Source organism: Platalea leucorodia (assembly GCF_965183815.1).
Source record: "Platalea leucorodia genome assembly, chromosome: 3".
NCBI lineage: Eukaryota > Metazoa > Chordata > Aves > Pelecaniformes > Threskiornithidae > Platalea > Platalea leucorodia.
Genome location: NC_138825.1, coordinates 23,828,174 through 23,845,840, shown reverse-complemented (window position 1 = coordinate 23,845,840; position 17,667 = coordinate 23,828,174).

The following is a 17,667-nucleotide window of genomic DNA, read 5'->3' as shown; positions in this document are numbered from 1 at the left end:
TGATTTTGCTGCTGACAGCAATCTCAACGATATCAGGCCAGCTTCCTTCCACTTCACAGCTATGTTCACAAGTACCACTCTCCATTCCCAGGAGTGGCAACATTTTACAGTTATTTTATGACTTTACACACTTCGCAAAGCAGTAAAAAGTTGTGACTCCCATGCCACACCAAGCCTCTACAACCTGTTCCTACCATTGCAGGTGATGTAAAATTGCAATGTAATAAAAACCTCTTTTGGATGGACAAAATTGTAATGTGATGCATTAAAAAGAAAGGGAGAAACATATGAATCCAAAGTGTGACCGTGGTGATGCAGAGACCTGAGTCTGATTTCAGTTATAGTAGTACAAAATAGGGGAAATCCATACAAGTCAGAGGATACATTGCTGAACCACCATCATGAAGACCAAAGGCAGTCTTACTAGGCAGCTGTTTATAGGAGTAACTAAAAAAATACAAACTAAAACATAACTCAAGAATGAAAAAAAGAGATATCAAATGCTATCTAAGCCAGAGAAAATAATAAAGGGAAAAAAATGAGGTCATACCTTTGGAGTAAAATGTATGGTCTTAGTTTTCTTTTTATAATGAAAGTATTACAAAAATGGAAGAAGGCAAAGCTAAGGGCATCCAGAATGATACAAGGACTCAAGGGTCTTATATATTCAGAAAGGTTAGAAAAAGTAGGTCTGTATTGTTTGGAAAAGAGGATCTTATGAGGGACTTCAGTGAGATACATGAAACTCTAAAGGGACCAAGGAAGAGAGATGCAGCAATGCTGTTTGAGTAGTGTCAAATGCAAGCTCAAGGGTACACAAAATTATGCCAGAGGAAAGTCTGACAATGAAACTCTCTAGGTGGAAACATCTTATACTAAGAACAAAATACTGAAGATTGCAATGACTGCAAATAGTTTAAACACTTTAAAAAAACCCAAACCAAACTAAAACAAAACAAACAACTTGAGAAAGTGATATTGGTCAAAATAAATATTTCTGCAAATGAAAAGACTCAAATCAAAGTTTGAGTCATGGTCTTACTTTAGCTTCACAGGAAGTTGTGACCCAGAATTAAGTTTTTCTCTCTTAGTTTGATGAGAAATTAACAGTGGACAGTAGAAAGTCCTTTGAACTTGTACTCTCATCATCCCTCAACATCATTTCACCCCCAGCATGATCCATCAAATAATCAAGTCAAAATGCAGTAACCCAATGAAATATCAGACTAGGAGAATTAATTGCAACATCAATCCCTGGCTGGCCCTTCAGATTCTCCCCTGTTTTAAATCGTCACTTCATTACACAGCTGCACGCTGCCTCACAGCTTATCCACTTGTTACCTTCCCAGTCTGGCACCAGCTAGGTCACGGGACACTCCATAGGGAACTTTCCTCCTCCTCCCCTCTTTCTCTCCAAAAGGGAAACATGCTGTGGTTGCACAGCTGCACATGGCACCAGCACCTTTCCCCCCAGATGTACAACCTGACACTGGTACTCCCTGGCAGAGGAATTAATAGCCTGTTGCTGTGAGCCATCGTCATGCAAGCTCACCAGGAACCTGAGCAGGCAGGGGAAGAGGAAAGCCACATAATAAACATCAAACCCCAAAAAATCTCTTGGGCAAAAATCATGTTAAAATGAACTCAAGGATGAGGGAGACATCAGTACCTGAAGGGTAAGAATCTTCACAGGGTCTCACATCATGCCCAAATGAAGCCATTCTGAGCATACAATTACTCTTAACATTTCCTGCAGTGAAACCATAGGGGAAAAATATATGAACAAAATCAACAGGGTTTGTAAAAAGAAATTTAATCCAAACTGGATTAATATAATTCAATCAAATGGCATCACCACAGGTTAGAGTGGAGGTTAACACAGACCCTAATTTCTGTGTGAATCCTTATACTGTCTGGGTTTCTTACCTCAGACTTCAGAGTACTGACTTTCTACAGAACTGCAGATACCTCCTACCTTAGGGTGATATTGTTATGGGCATCAACATCAAGTTTTATAACACTGTAAATATGCCTTCAAATACCTGTTTATCCTTACCTAAAACCATTCTAAGATTTCACCCCAAAAAAGGTATTTATTGGTATTCTGGCATCAAAATTAATTGCTATGATGCACCTGCCTATCCCAAACGTGCCTTAACTCCAAGAAAATGATTTAATTTGGGAGCTAGAAACTTGAGCTTTCACATATAGAAGTGATGAGAAAAGGTGACAGATAACAGAGGTAAACCTAGCATCTATTCAGTACCAGATAGCCAACAAAAAGGCAATATCTCAAGATGTAGTGCAAGAGGATATTTTACATCCAATTAGGCAGGGAAGACAAGCTGAATGGGTTAAAATTTGCGACGATCCCAAGTAAGTGATTTTCTTAACCCCCTAAGGGTTCAAACTGCACTGGGAAGAAAAAGCAATTATGCAATGAATAGGAGAAGGGAAAATACGTCCCAAACTGGTTTGCCTGCAACAAGGTACAGATTCCTCAGTGGTCTGCAGGGAACAGCTGAGCTCCCCAGCTTATTCTTTGACCACACCCGAAATAAAAACTAAAGGATATTTCGGGGAATAGGAAAACACAACAGCTCAGATAATGTCCCAGGCAGTATATTCATTACAGGCTCATCAGAGTGGATGCCTGCAATAGGAAGATTAAATACCCATTTACCAGCATCAGAGGAGAGTTTGGTTTTATAATGTATTGTCCCCTATTCCCCGTGAGGCTGCTTTGTTTGATAAAATGCTGAGTGTGGTGTAAAAATATCCCTCTCTCTGTAATTTGCACTCCTCTCCATTTAAAGCTATTCTTGCTGCAAACGAGAATTGAAAGCTGCTAAAATTAAGTGGTGTCAGTTCTCAATGACACTTTAATGATAGAGCGCTCAGCAAATGAGATGAGAATGAATTCCAGCTTCTCTGCTAAAGATAGTAACCAGCACTAAACAGTATAATGCTCCAACTGGGCTCCACTTCACCTGCTTCATTCATATTTAGTAGAACTGAAATAGGGAAACTATAATTAAAATGATCATAAAACGAAAAATGCTAATTTCTAATAGAGATGGCAGGAAACAACTGAATCTTGTGAAGTCAAAGCACAGCCCTTCTTTGTCACATCCGTATTGCCACGGAGGCCATCGCTGGCTGACCACAGGGCTGATGTGAGGCGATGGCATGTTTTCCTCGCTGCAGAAACTGCCGCTCCCAGCAAGTTTGGTGTAAGCCTACTTAACTGACACAGACATGGGAAAAATGAAGATTAGGGAATCCTGCGTGGTTTTGGGCTAAATGAAACTACTGCCTCTGAAAAAGCATTCAAGAAAAAAGAAAAAAAAAACCAATCCAACATGTAAACATCTTCTTTCTCTCAGTATTATATCTTTTGGACCTTCAAGTATGTCCACCCAACCTTCTGCACGGATCATGCCCGTAGCTTCACTACCACTAACAAATGACAACTTCAAGTATGTCAACCGGGTACTGTCACCTCTGTGCCTGCCTTGTGTCACGTTGGTGTTGCAAAGGTGTTTTATGACGGGACAATTGTTCTCTGAAAAGGAATTCTTTTGCTCAGGCTTCTGAGCATGGCACAGCAATGGGAGGCTCCTTCTTTTGTATTGGCTCTGTTGCAGGGGGAAATACCAACTCTAAATTCACATAGTGTCTGGGCAGAGCCACCACTGCCTTTCCTTCTGCCCCATATAGCATGGGCTCATAGCCTGCATTTACACTATACTTCTTTCTACAAACTGTCATGAAAGTAGATTGCTTCCAGCCCTTGACAAAGACTGTGTTATTTTTGTACAATGCTATGCCATTCAGTTGGATAACCAAGTCTGTCAAATACGTGAATGGAAGGTAAATATTAAGGCATGCAAAGTATAAAAAGCAGTCATTATGGAGAGAGAAGTATTTATTACTATAGGAAATTTTCAGTGGACTTATAATTACAAAAGCCTTCTTGTAATAAGGTGAGTTAAGATTTCAAAATTCACTGCAAATACTTGCAGAATATTCCATATGACTAGAATGGAGATGGGGTCATTTGTGATGACTGACAATAAAATCTTTATACCTCATAGTAATATCAGAATTTCTGTACAAATATGATACATTTGATGGATAAGTAATCCTGCAAATACTTTATAAAGTTTTAAAATGAGGTGTCAGCACTATTTTCCCACTCTTATCTTGATGAAACCACACTGTATTTGTACCCTGAGTCTTTACCTACAAGTACTTCTTCCAATGTCTTCTAACAAATAATGCACTGGAGTTCCTCATTTCTCAATTACATATGGTAAAAAAAAAAATGCTTTTGCATTTGCGCAAAACAGAAGATGTCCAAAGCTGTGTAAATGTCTAGGAGTTGTAAAACTGGTGGCTGAGTGCTGGTGAAATGGTCATGAGTGAATGAGAACAGTAATTCCTCACATATCTCGGCATTTCTTCCTATATGATGATCCTATCCTGACTGTACAAGTACTAACTTGACAGTAACTGTCAAGAGCTTCTTAAAATGAGCTATCTTGACTATTGTGCTGGTTTTGGCTAGGGTAGAGGTAATTTTCTTCATAGTAGCTAGTATGGGGCTATGTTTTGGTTTTGTGCTGAAAACAGTGTTGATAATGCAGATACGTTTTCGTTATTGCTGAGCAGTGCTTACACAGAGTCAAGGCCTTTTCTGTTTCTCACCCCACCCCACCAGCGAGTAGGCTGGGGGTGCACAAAAAGCTGGGAGGGGACACAGCTGGGACAGCTGACCCCAGCTGACCAAAGGGCTGTTCCATACCATATGACGTCATGCTCAGCATATAAAGCTGGGGGAAGAAGAACGAAGAGGGGGACGTTCAGAGTGATGGCGATTGTCTTCCCAAGTAACCATTAGGCGTGATGGAGCCCTGCTTTCCTGGAGATGGCTGAACACCTGCCTGCCGATGGGAAGTAGTGAATTAATTCCTTGTTTTGCTTTGCTTACGTGTGTGGCTTTTGCTTTACCTATTAAACTGCCTTTATCTCAACCCATGAGCTTTCTCACTTTTACTCTTCTGATTCTCTCCCCCATCCCACCCGGGGGTAGTGAGCGAGGGGCTGCGTGGTGCTTAGTTACCATCTGGGGTTAAACCATGACAACGATTGTTGCCACTGTTTGCAGATCTGATAATATTGCATATACGGTTTTTACATAGTATATTTGTGTGTCTTCTGTTATGTACATAGCTCAAAACATATATACTCTTTCTGCAAAGATTGTGTGACTTTGGTCATTTCAGTCTTCATTCAGGTGTACACAATTTACAAGCCTCCCTTCCTGCCTCCCTCCCTTCCTAGCTCAGCTCTGTTTCAGGGAAGCAGGTTTTTATGGTATAACCAAAGGAGACATGAGAAAGCTTCAACTGTTGCATGATAGTTACTTTTCTGTGTCTTACTCTGGCATAATTATGGTAGCGTAAACCAAAGCTACCAAAAGGACCCTGATTCAATTACTATTTCTGCTATTAATTTAACAGGAAAAATAAAAAATAGTTAATACCCCACAGATTATGATTACACATCCAGTTCTGCTCTTCAGGGTTCAGAATGACTTCTGACATGAAGCGTGGGACAATAGCTCCAGATCAGCAAGCATTCCCAGCTAAATCCCATATTGAAGTTTTATGAAGATAGATATATGCACATCAAGATGTGGCACAGAGAGACTTTGTTCCTGCTGTTTTGGTAGCCAGGACTGGAGGCAGAGATGGGATCAAGTGTATTATGACACCAGCGAGTTAAGCCTGTTTGGCTTATTTCAGCCCCAGGTTGGTCCTCTCAGTTGTGTCCAAGTGCTGCCCTTCACCCACTGGGAGATGTGAAGGAAGGCACCAGCTCACCAGCATCATGAGCAAGGGAGGTTGGTATGGGCTGACTGAAAAGTAATGTAATTACTTTCCCTCCTCTGAGTACCCCAGCATGCGTAGATGTGTGAGGGAGGGGGAAAGGGGACTCTGCAGTCTACTTATTATCCTCTGAAATTACCTTCGTGCAAGGAAAACCATGCATGCTGATGGAAAATGCATGCATCCTGTAGAGCACACCTTCCTTGCACACAGTTCATGCTTCTTTTGACTCCCAGCTAGCTCAACATCTTTCCATTAGTTTTCTGTCTTGTATATTGGAGTAAAATGAACCAGATTCACTTACAAATCCTGTGAGGTACTGAGCATCACTTGCAAGATGCTAACATCTCTGATCTCCTATGAGTTTAAAGCACCTTGCATATTCGGTCTCATAGACTCTTAGAAAGGTATTAGGCAAACAAACAAACAAAAAAAAAAAAAAAAAAGAGAGAAAGAAAAAAAACCCCTCTCCCTATCAAAGCAGTTTTACAGAGCTTTGGAAACAGCAAGACAAAATAAATATTGAGTGAGAAGGAAAAAAGCCAGTATTGCATCAAATACTTGCCCCAGGTCCTACAACAGCAAAAATGAGGTGACATGCAGCCATACATGAGTGGACAACATGTCAGCTGCACAGAGGGTCTCTTCATCATCACACATGTCCCCTAACTGGCAGTTTACCCCCTCAGACACAATGTTAAGAGACACAGGAAGAATGTTCTCTTTTTGAAAAGTGTCACATAAAGTAGCTTACCAGCCTGGTTGGCAGAAAATCATATTTTCTGATATCTGATGTCACATTTTATTAGATTTAGGATACTATTATCCTACTTACTTAGGGGTTTAAAAGTATCCTTTTTATAGCTAATGCCACAGGTAGAATGTTAAACTACAGACGTTTTGCAATAAAGGACTAGACTGTTCCTTATACACATCTGGGTGTTTTTGCCCCAAACAATGCAATAGTTGTTCAGTATTTTTTATCCCCCCCCCCCCTTTTTATTTTTTTGATCCTTGCACATTTGTCCTCAGTTCATCCACTAACCTATAAATGAATCTGGTTATAGACTCTGCAGAACTCTGGAACTACAATTAGTAACTCTCTTAATATATTTTAATGAAGTATGGTTATTTAATACCCATAGATGGTTTCATCTTAACTCCAGAGCTCAGAGAGCAGTTGTCCTTTAAGTTCAAATAATGGCATTTGCTGTAGTGCTTGGCAGCAGTTTCCACCTGCTAGTAAATAAAATTCACAGTATACATACACACTGCAATGATGTGTGGGATTATATCAGTTCTGAATTACCCCTTTACATTTATGTAGAAAAGTTTTATCTTTATTTCAGTTATTAGTGGATCTTCAAAAAAAACCTTTTATTGAATCAAATTTTCTTTAAAGTTTTGAAGCAAAATTCTGATTATTGGTAATTAAGTTTTTTGAACTGACAGCAGTTTCAAGTTCTAGACCTTTTAATTTAAATAATATTGTTTTCTGAATATAGTCATACTCCTATTTAAAGCAGCGAAATCTGTGTATATTTAAGGGCAGAATTTGACTTATACCATCAAGTACATTCATGATTACCATCAAAAGATAATTACTTCTGATGTATTCTGGAGGAAAGGCTTATTTACTCAGGTGAGAATTGGCTTATTTACGTAGATGAGAATTAGCTTTGCCCACCAATTAAAATATAAACGTACCTTTTCTATATGAATTTTACAACATTTAGTGATTAAACCATAGATTTTATCCCTAATCAGTCTCTGCATCTTTAGTTACTTCTCAGTGCTATAATTCAGTGATAGTAAAGTGTTACTGACAGGTACCCAGCTGAACAGCAGGTTCTTGGAGTATGGGATGCAGCAATCAGCAAAATCCTCAAAAATGTGTGGCATTCCTGACGTGTTCATACAGCTCTGCTTCAGTCATAATTGTTGTGAGAATGGGGAGACAGAAAAGAGGATGCTGATGAAATATTAAAATGTACTAATATATAGCATGAGTTTGGCAGGGGTTCTTTAGTGTTACTTATGTACCAAAGGGAAGCAGCTCCACAGGAACTCAGAACTAGGATTCAATTTCTGATAAAGGAAAAACACATTTTATAGTGTACACTACTAGCTGCTGCAGCTTTAAAATAAAAAATCCAGAAGACTGTGATGCTTTTAATAAGCAGAAAGAACCAAATGCTAGTATCACTCTGTCTTTAATGTTTTACAGAATTCTCTCCAAACAGAGCTGCAAAAAATCTCATTCCATAGATTTGAAACATTTAGGTCAAGAATTGTGCATATAAAATAAGAGACCTTCAAAGAAAATTTAGGCATGACATTAAGGGCTCTGCAGCTGAGTGAGAAATGTCCTTCTCACCACCAGACTAAACCAACAAGCTTGTGTGCTCTTGGAGCCACTGGCCTGGATCAGCTTTAGTCTGACGGCTCACATTTTCTGGTGATAATTAAAGATCTCAAGGCATATTTTGCAGGGGGGAGGACACTACTTTCAATTCCCTTGGCAGAGCAAAAAATATTTCCCTACCTTTGTGGGACAAGTCTTCTAAAGAAACCTGCTAGCTGACACCAAGTCATCCTCCGAAGCAGAAGCACTTTTGTGAGAAATTTCCGAACAGATATTTTTATGCAATTTATAATCCTTTAGAATAAAAGACAGACTTGAAAAAAATCAACACAAAGACTGCTAAATAAAATCCTTTTCCCCTCAGATCCCCTCTGTATTTTATCAGTAGACAGTAAGAATTCATAGACTTTATTTCAACTTTTCCTACTCTCTTTTAAAGTTTATAATTCCTTGGAGTAACTCCATTAAGAGACTATCTTGTCACCTGCACTGACAATACATTTTTTTCTCTCTTAAGACTAATGTGTCAATCCAATACAACAACTATGCTACTTATACTTCTCAGTCGTCATTACAAGTATATTTTCAATTTTTAAAAAGTAAAATATTTTTTGTATTTTCTGAAAAGTATTCATTCACCTAAACATACTCAGGGGCTCTGTTTCTTTCAATTTTTTTAAATCTCCAGATTCTGAGTTTTTCTACCTTTACTGAGAGTCACTTCCACTTTTCTGTAAATTATTTCTCCAAATCACTCTATCTTTTGTATTTAAAAAAAAAGTAACTAGCTTCATATTTAGATCTACAACTGACCTTTAGGATTGGTCTCCTTAGTGTACATTTTAGTAGGCATAATTGTGTTGAAATATGAATTAATTTGGTAGTGGTCTCCCCTGCATACCCTGGATTATTTTAAGAAGATGAATGTAACCTTCAGCTTTGTTCTGCAGAGGTTTTATTCCAGAGTCTTTCACCGTGATTTGAGATTGAAAGCTTACCAATATTTGAAGAATGCCATTGAGCACTAGGCTGTATTTGTTTGTCTCCTGAACTCATTCAATTACGAAAATAATCCATTATGGAAAATCTTGATTAAAAGTTGGCTTATTCTCCCATTTGATTAAAATTCAGCATTACACTGAATCAATTGTTCAGTACTTCTGTGAAACCTGTATCAACTGCAGGCAGAAGACTAATTGCTCTGTTGCTCTCACATCTCACTCACCTTTTCTGTCCTCTGATTATAAAATCTACTGGAGAACAATAAACATGCTCTAATATTGTGGTTTCACTTGGTCCTTGACCCTACTTCATGGCAGACTGAGAGATACCAGAAATCATGACAGCCCGAGGACACTTGGGGGTGGAGAGGATTTTCTTGGCCAAAGGCTTTAGCTCCACAGTCTTTATCCCAAAACTTAACCTCAAAGTAGTCTGTATCCTCTTTGTCTGCATTTAGCTCTGGAAGAGCTAACTCTGTGCAGCCATTCAGATTGCTGAACAATTTCAGCAGGTGAAGTCCTGGCCTCGGCCAGATCAGTGCCAAAACTCTCATTGATTTCAATAAGGTCAGGCTATATCTTCAAATGCGGCAATAAAGAAAAAATATCAGTCATGAAATACTAGTAGGTTTTTTTCCCAGCATACTTTCTTTTATAGTTAATGCTCCTCTGGCAAATGTGATAGCTTGCAGCAATTAGAAATCTTGACTCAGGAAGGTTCTCAGACATAAACAAGAATATTGCCATAGTTCTAATCAAAACTTCATGGAGAAGCTTTTCCAATTTATTCTTACAGTATGACTAATTCTTTTTATTATTTCCATAAACAAAATTTCTGCCAGTTTTCCCTAGTTTTCACACAGAGTGGCTTTTGCTAAATGTAGTTGAACTCCAATATTGAACCAACTAACTTCTAACACTAAGACTGCAGCACCAGGATTGATTTGTTGTTGTTGTTGTTCAGTTCTTTTATATCTCAATTGCTCTTTTGCCTTCTTTATGGGTTTTTCCTGAGGTTGAGACATTATGCATTGAGAAGTTTGCCTAGTGGAACATTTTAAAAGTAAAAGAAGTAGCTATACTTTCAGCATATTGCCAGCAAACCATAATGTTAGCTACCAAAACAGTCTTTTATCTTGTTATTTGATGAGGAGACAAGAGAGAAAAATTGACATAAAGACTGAAAAAGACCTTAAGCTGCTTCAAAGTTTTAATGGCTAGTGTCTTCACTGGCAAACATACATTTGAAAAGTGACTTTAGAAACAGTCCAAAATAATGCAAGAAAAAGCAGCTTTAGGAAATAGTCATATATCGGGTATGGATTTATTGAGTTTAATGTTACTTTCACTTAGAATTATTAACTGGAATCAAATAATTGTGAAATTTAGGGAAGCCCTATTTTATTACCTCAGACTGAGAGGTGAGAGTGAAATTAATGTGCATAAATAATGTGGGTAGGTGAAGCTGAGCACAGTGGAAATGGAAGAGTTACTAAAATAACTTTGACGTCAGTATTTGTGATGAAAATAGATAAGATTTATGGCAAAGTAATTCAATCAAATAATCTGAAGTGGGTCAGAAGTATTTCATTCTAATGTAGTGTTATAAAACCTATAGATGTTGTGCAATTAAATGAAAAGCAAAAGCAAGCCATAGATTGTTGCTGAAAAGAATAAAAGAAAAAGCAAAAGAAAATGTCAGCTGCAGAAGATCTCATTTTGGAAACCTACAATATGTTGATTGATAGGACTAGCATTTTTCAAGCTCTGTCACAGCTGAAGTATAAAGCTGTCAGTGCACATGATAATGATGGATGCTCTAAAACATGCAAATAGCATGAAAAATCATTTCCCACATAATTTTGGAAGATGAGAGGAGTTGTGAACTGAGGGGAGAGGGGAGGGTAGGTCAAGCTTAACATTCAGCCAAGAGGAATAGGCGGCTGCCTTGCCACTGTTTGAGTTGTTAATTACTATGCAAGTGAAACAATGAGTTATGCGGGCCTTCTGCAAATTTTCCCACAGAAATTTTATTGTGAACAGTGGAGGAAGAGAGGCAGAACTGCAGCTTTGGAGCTGAACACAATGGTGTGCTCCCCCGGAACAAATCCGCGCAAAAGCAGAGAGCACCAGGGGCTGCCGGTGCTTTCAGGAATGTGTTGCTTTAAGGACGTGCTGTGTATTTCAGAGGTGACATTTACAGTATACCATCAATATTGGGGGTGTTTCAGTTAATTAGCCATTTTTATTAACACTGAAGTACAGTAAAACCCAATGTAAGTGTTAAGAATGTAAATTAGCGCTATCCCCAGGCTGATCTAGCGCAAAGCAGTGAACTATCACACACTGCCCCCATATTTATGGTGCTTTTTATTTTCTAGACTGAGCAAAGGTTGCTCACACTTCCAGCTGATTTTCACCTCTTGTTGTGCATATGCATGTGCTTGCATGTGCCAAAGTTCACAAGAAGCAACAAATCTGTGAGTGCAATCTTTACGTTGCTGGATTTTATTTTCACTAATTGTGCGATTTTCAGGAAAATTATATTCATAACTGACTGGTGAAAAAGAAATATACATTAATGTGCTTTTTTTTTTTAATACCTACAATGACACATCCTATAACATCTAAACTGAGGAAAAACAGCACCGTATAAAATAAAGCACTATTTATACAAAAGGCCTTGCCTGGGCTCCGTGGAGTGGTAAAAGCCACCTACCTCACATCCCTTTCTGTTCATCACTCCTTATTCCTTGTTTCTTATTCCTCAGTTCTTATTCCTCGGTTCTTATCCTATATTAACTTTTGACTATGCCTTAGTTTCAAAACACTGCCTCACTCAACACAGTTCTACATACTAGATCTTGTCTCTACTGAGCCATTTTGCTCATTTCATCCCACCAAAAATGTCAGCTTCATATGAGCCTACCTGTGTGTTTTCAAGTCTACCTCCACATTTGCCTTTGATTTTATATATGTTTTTCTTCAACCTCAGGGTTCCTGCTAGCAACTCCTAATCATTCTAGTCCCTCCTAAAGAGACACCATCCAATATCAGGTCTTTACACATGTTGGTATCCTTCCAATAGTCATGCCCTTCCCAAATTTGACAATAAGGAGGTTAATAAAAATTTTAAGAAATACGATTCTAAATCTTTCGCTAAATGTTTTACATTCAGTCTTATCTGTATCTGTGTGTTAGACCGCAAGCTGTTGGAGGCAGACTGTCTGTATTCCTGCTGTGCATACTGCTGAACACACTGTCACACTCCACAAATTACAAATAATGAGCAATGATGATGGACCTTATTTTCTAATGCCTTCCATCTTATTGCTATTTACCTCTGCACAAAACAAGTGTCAAAGAGGTGACATTAGCAAGCGCTGTGGTTCCTCAGCAGCTCAGCATGTTTCAAGTTGAACCCTCATTCATAAAAGAGGACAAAAAACTGAACACTTCAGAAAATTTTATCTAAACATTTTACTAAGTTGCAAATTGAATTTCTCATTGAGTTCTGTCATTGGGTCAATCCATTTTATATTTAATTTTGTTAAATATTGGTACCATTTCTCCATAACCAGGCTCTGGTCTTGCTGTTTCAAACAGTCTTGTAGCAGGTAATTCAGGAAAGCAAGGTTTTAAATGAGTCTTGTTCTGATTTTTTTTTTTCCCCTGTTGGATTTCTTCTTCATTTCAGACCTGGAGCAATAGCTGATATCCATGTCCAGATATTAGTAATGCCTCATATTTGTTATTCAGCAAGATTATGCTCTTTTGGACTTGTTCAAGTTCACATTTAAAATGAATAATAACTCACTGTTGCTGCTGGTGAGTTCACATCTCTCTTTTTGTTGCTGTTTTACTTCTAATGTTAAGATTGAAGAGTTCAACGGTAGATGGGGTGAAACAGAAATTTAACAGAAGTTCTGAAAATCAATGTATATCGAAGCAAACCATGACCCAAAGGTGCTGTGCTGGATTCAGACCAGCTCAAATAATACCTTCACACATAGGACAGATTAGGAAGACTTTTCTTCTTGCCACAATTAAAATGCATGTAACAAAAATGGCTAGGTATTCCCCAGAGCCTTAAGTGAAGCAACTCCCCAGAAAGCAGACGCAATGACTGCCCAGCATCTAAATTACCAGGCGGAGTTTACAGAGCAGAGTTGAGAAGCACTAGGGCCAAGTAAAAAAATCCCGCTCATCTAAAACATGGCCCACAGCCAACTTTTCCCAATAATGGTAGGTGACAGGCCAGAGCTGATCCAATGTGCATTTTAATTGGTGGCAAACTCAAGTAACAAGCTATTGCTGTTCATCTGTCAAAGAAGAAAAAAAAAAAACCATGTAGCACTGTGTTTATTTTGTTATTAGAATATGTATTACATATATTTGTATGTAAATTAGTTGAAGGTCTCTGGCATTGAACAGGAACAGAAAGCAAATTTTTCCCACTAATTTCCTAATACATACATCTCTAGAAGAGAAACAAATGGGAAAAGATAGCATCTCTGTGGCCTGACGGAGTGAAGAAGACCCTGAGTCGTACTTAGAGCAGCTTGATAAATTGATCAGCGGCAGCTCACTTTTAGGTAAAAGTTCTCAGAGGAAAAATGGCAACTATGTGTAATGATGCTTTTGCTTCACTTAAATACTGTGAAAAAGCGAAATAGCCTAACACGGGCTTTTCAGAGCAAAAGCATGCCACTGACTTGAGAAAGCTTCCTTCTCATTTTAAACAGCTTCCTGAGACTTTAACTGCTTTCATACAGGTTTTACTTTAAAACATGAAAAATGAGCACTAAAACTCATATCAGTCCCTGGGTTAGCAAACACTCTTCATTAGCATACACAGCACCTTCTCCCTCTTTGTTTTTTTTTTTTTAATAACCTCTATATTAACAAAACAAATCTGATCAGTCTGAGGGGGCTGAAAGGAAGATTGCATTGTTTAAGGGCAGGCTTTTGAAACCAAAAGGACTCTAACCAATTTCTTACGACCGAGAGGTGGTAACAGTTTCATGTGTTGCAGAGTATTCATGTGCTGCTCAGGAGAGCACAGATTGCATTCCATCAAAGGCAATTTTTCAGAGGTTGTCCCTCCTTTTGCTTTCCACGAAAATGAATCTATACCATTTACATGGAGCGCTTAACCTTCAGACTGTCCTTACTACAGCAACACTACTCCTATTGCAGATACATGTTTACTTAGACAAATCTAATTTACCCTTTGTTAATGTGTGCTGTCTTTACTTGCTATATTACATTAAAGTAGAAATAGAGTTACAAAAAAATTATCTTGCTTAAAATCATTCATAAGCTTTCATCAAGGGAATAAATTTACCAATTTCCCTCTTAGTTTATAACCATCCACTGTACTAACTTGACCTTTACCTAAACAGGGCTATAATTGCAGTTAAGATTATATAATTTACAATAACAACAAAAAATTACTTTTGAGGAACTGCTACTGGGCATGAATGTCTCACAGCCATTAAATGCATCATTCATCTTGAGAAGAAAATTATTCTTATCCACGTCGACATTTTTAACATAAACTGTAGTACTCTCTGTTGGCACTTTTTTACGTACCCATTAATCTCAATAGTAAAGCATAAGTCTCACCCACCTATTCTCTGAAGTTTGGATGTCACTACTGTGTACAATAAAAATTGTATATTCATGAACTCCATTTGTTTTATGTCCTTCTCTCTGTCAAAGTCTCCCAAGCAGCATATGCTTTGCTCTGTGGAGAATAAAATCAAATTTGTCTGTCTTGTCATATTGTCATCAAAGTGATACTATCACAATTAGATTAACATTTTGTGAAGGAGCTGAAGGGAGGGAAAGGAAATAGGGACACATTATAGAGAATCCCAGTTAACCCTTTCTCTAGCACAAACCCCCCTCTCAGTAGCACCCAGAGGTAAAGAAAGCAGTAAGGATCCAAAATAAGCGACACTGTCCAGCTATTGCGGTCCTCCTCGGAGTCAGCGACGTTACTTATCAGCCCTGCAAGGTATGTTTTCATCCGGAGGGCTGTCATTACTAGTGAGAACAACAACTGTTGGGAGCAGAGCACTTCCCAGGCTTTTTTAACAAAGCAGCGATGAGCGAGCATGCAGCCACCCAGAGGGAGACCTGGTCCGGCCGGCGGCTGGGAGCATGCCAGGGCACCCACTCTGGCACGGCACACCAAGCTATAACGGGATGCTGTGGGGCCAACGGGAGCACCAGGAGTATGTCTGCCAACCAGAAAACAAGAGTTTGCAAGCAGAGCAAAAAGAGCAACGGTTCTTTTTTTTCAGGTTTTGCTCCAGTTCAACTTTCACATGTATTCATTTGTAAAATGAAAAAAATATGAATCAGTGAATTGGTCAGATAAAGGGAGAAAAACCAGCCTGTTGTATACAGGTGAAGAAAAATTGTCTCTAAATTTACTCACACTGTGCAGCGTTGCATTTCCCCACCCCCTTCCAGTGTACGGACAATGTCCATGCAATAAATTATGCTTGTGCAGGACAAAAAGATATGTATCTGTACAACTTATCTTCCTATTACAATTGCATCATCTGCACATTGATCTCCTTCTCAGGGGGTTAATTCTAACATAAATGGTCTCTGATACTTATTCTTCAAGACAGACCTCCCAAGGATGTATTTTCTCTTCATTCTACTGTATGTGAAGTTACCCACCAAACCGATAAATCCAACTGTCAGGCACACACCTCACAGCACACCTACTTTATCTTAGAATTTCTGTGAAAGTTACCAGTTGTTCAGATTGGGACTATTTCTTTAATACATTTTTTTGTAAAGCTAGGTGGTATAGTTACCTTAATTTCCATTGCACAATACTTTACTTAAAAAATTAAAAAAATAAGTAAATAAATTTTTAAAAAGGACCAGAAGAAACTCTTATGCCTCCATGCAGAACATTACAGTATTTCCTGCAGACAGAAATCAGTGTTGTCCGTGTCTCTGGGAAACAAATTCTATTCTCTCTAGTCAAATACATCCATTTTCGCAGCCCTGTAGCATTCTCATGTGCAAGGGTTTAAGGACATCATCTCTTTTACGGAAGAGAAAAATGGAAAATCACCTAGGACTAAATCTTACGTGCCATGAGGCTTGCACATATTAGTCAAATAATATGGGAGCAAATTGTACATGCAAAGAGTGAGAGAGCAAATATTTTTTGTCCTACATTTTTTTTAAATGTTGATTGTTTGAAGAGGGGGGTCATAGGACAGAGCACTGTGGACAGAGGGTTGGGAAAGGGAGGGGGAATGCACACCAAAGGGATGATAAAGTAATGAATAGCCGTGCAAACAGAAGAGGCAGTGGGGAAGGCACAGGCGGAACAATATACTGAGCAGAACAGTATTATATTCACAAAAAAAAATTATAAGGTCAAAGAGAAGGAGAAGAAACTTTGACTTTGAGATTTTTGCCAAGGGGCAGCTTTTGGTAATCAAGGCAGTTCTAGCAGAGTGTAGAAATGAAAGCCAACTGGAAGAGATTCAGAAGAGCTGGAGTAACTCGGGGTAATGGTGACAGACTGCCTGTCCACTTAATTTGGAAGTAAAGGGAACGTGGGAAGGCAAGCAGGATGGGAGGGATGAGTTTGAGAGATGCCTCTTCCTTCATACTGGCAAAGGAAGAAGCTAGAGGACAGTGACAGGTAAGGGAAGAAAATAAGAGAAAGGCAAGAGCTGGCGGAATAGTGGTGTCTGTCCTGTGTAGAAATCGTCCCTTCTCTCAAGAGCTGGCAATTTCAACTATATAAAGGAAAACAAGACTTTAAAATCCCTTCTACGAGAACCTGTTCCATTCTCTGGCTGTAGAGCATTGCTCACCCCTGCCTGAAGGCAGAGAAAAGCTTTTGCTACCGTTTCAGACACAAGACCTATGGGCTGATCTCATGAGTGCCCTCAACTCTCACTGAAGTCAATAGGAGTTAAGGGCATTCAGCACTTTCCAGGGTCAGGCCATGTATCACTTAAAAATAACTCACCAACATTAAACATCATTAAAGAAACTAATGCTCATTAACTAGCAATAGACCACTGGGAAAGGATCAATAGTTGTCTCCGAAATCATCTTACCTATTAGAGTATATGCATACTCCACTTAATGACAGTGAAGGATAGTGACACTGAATGATAGGTCACTGATGACAGGGAATGGGAAAGACTGCTTCTTAATTAATCAGGACAGTATTAGCAAAGAATTCCACTTAACAGGGATACATTTGGGGGCCTAACCAGGTGATTAGGAGGAATGATGTTCTGACCCTTGGTGAAACGAAGTGGTGGTTTAAGAAGAAATACAACGAAAGCCTTTTTTATTCTTCTGTTTTTCTTCAGAACTCTTCAGAGTGCTTTATTTCATCTCATATTTT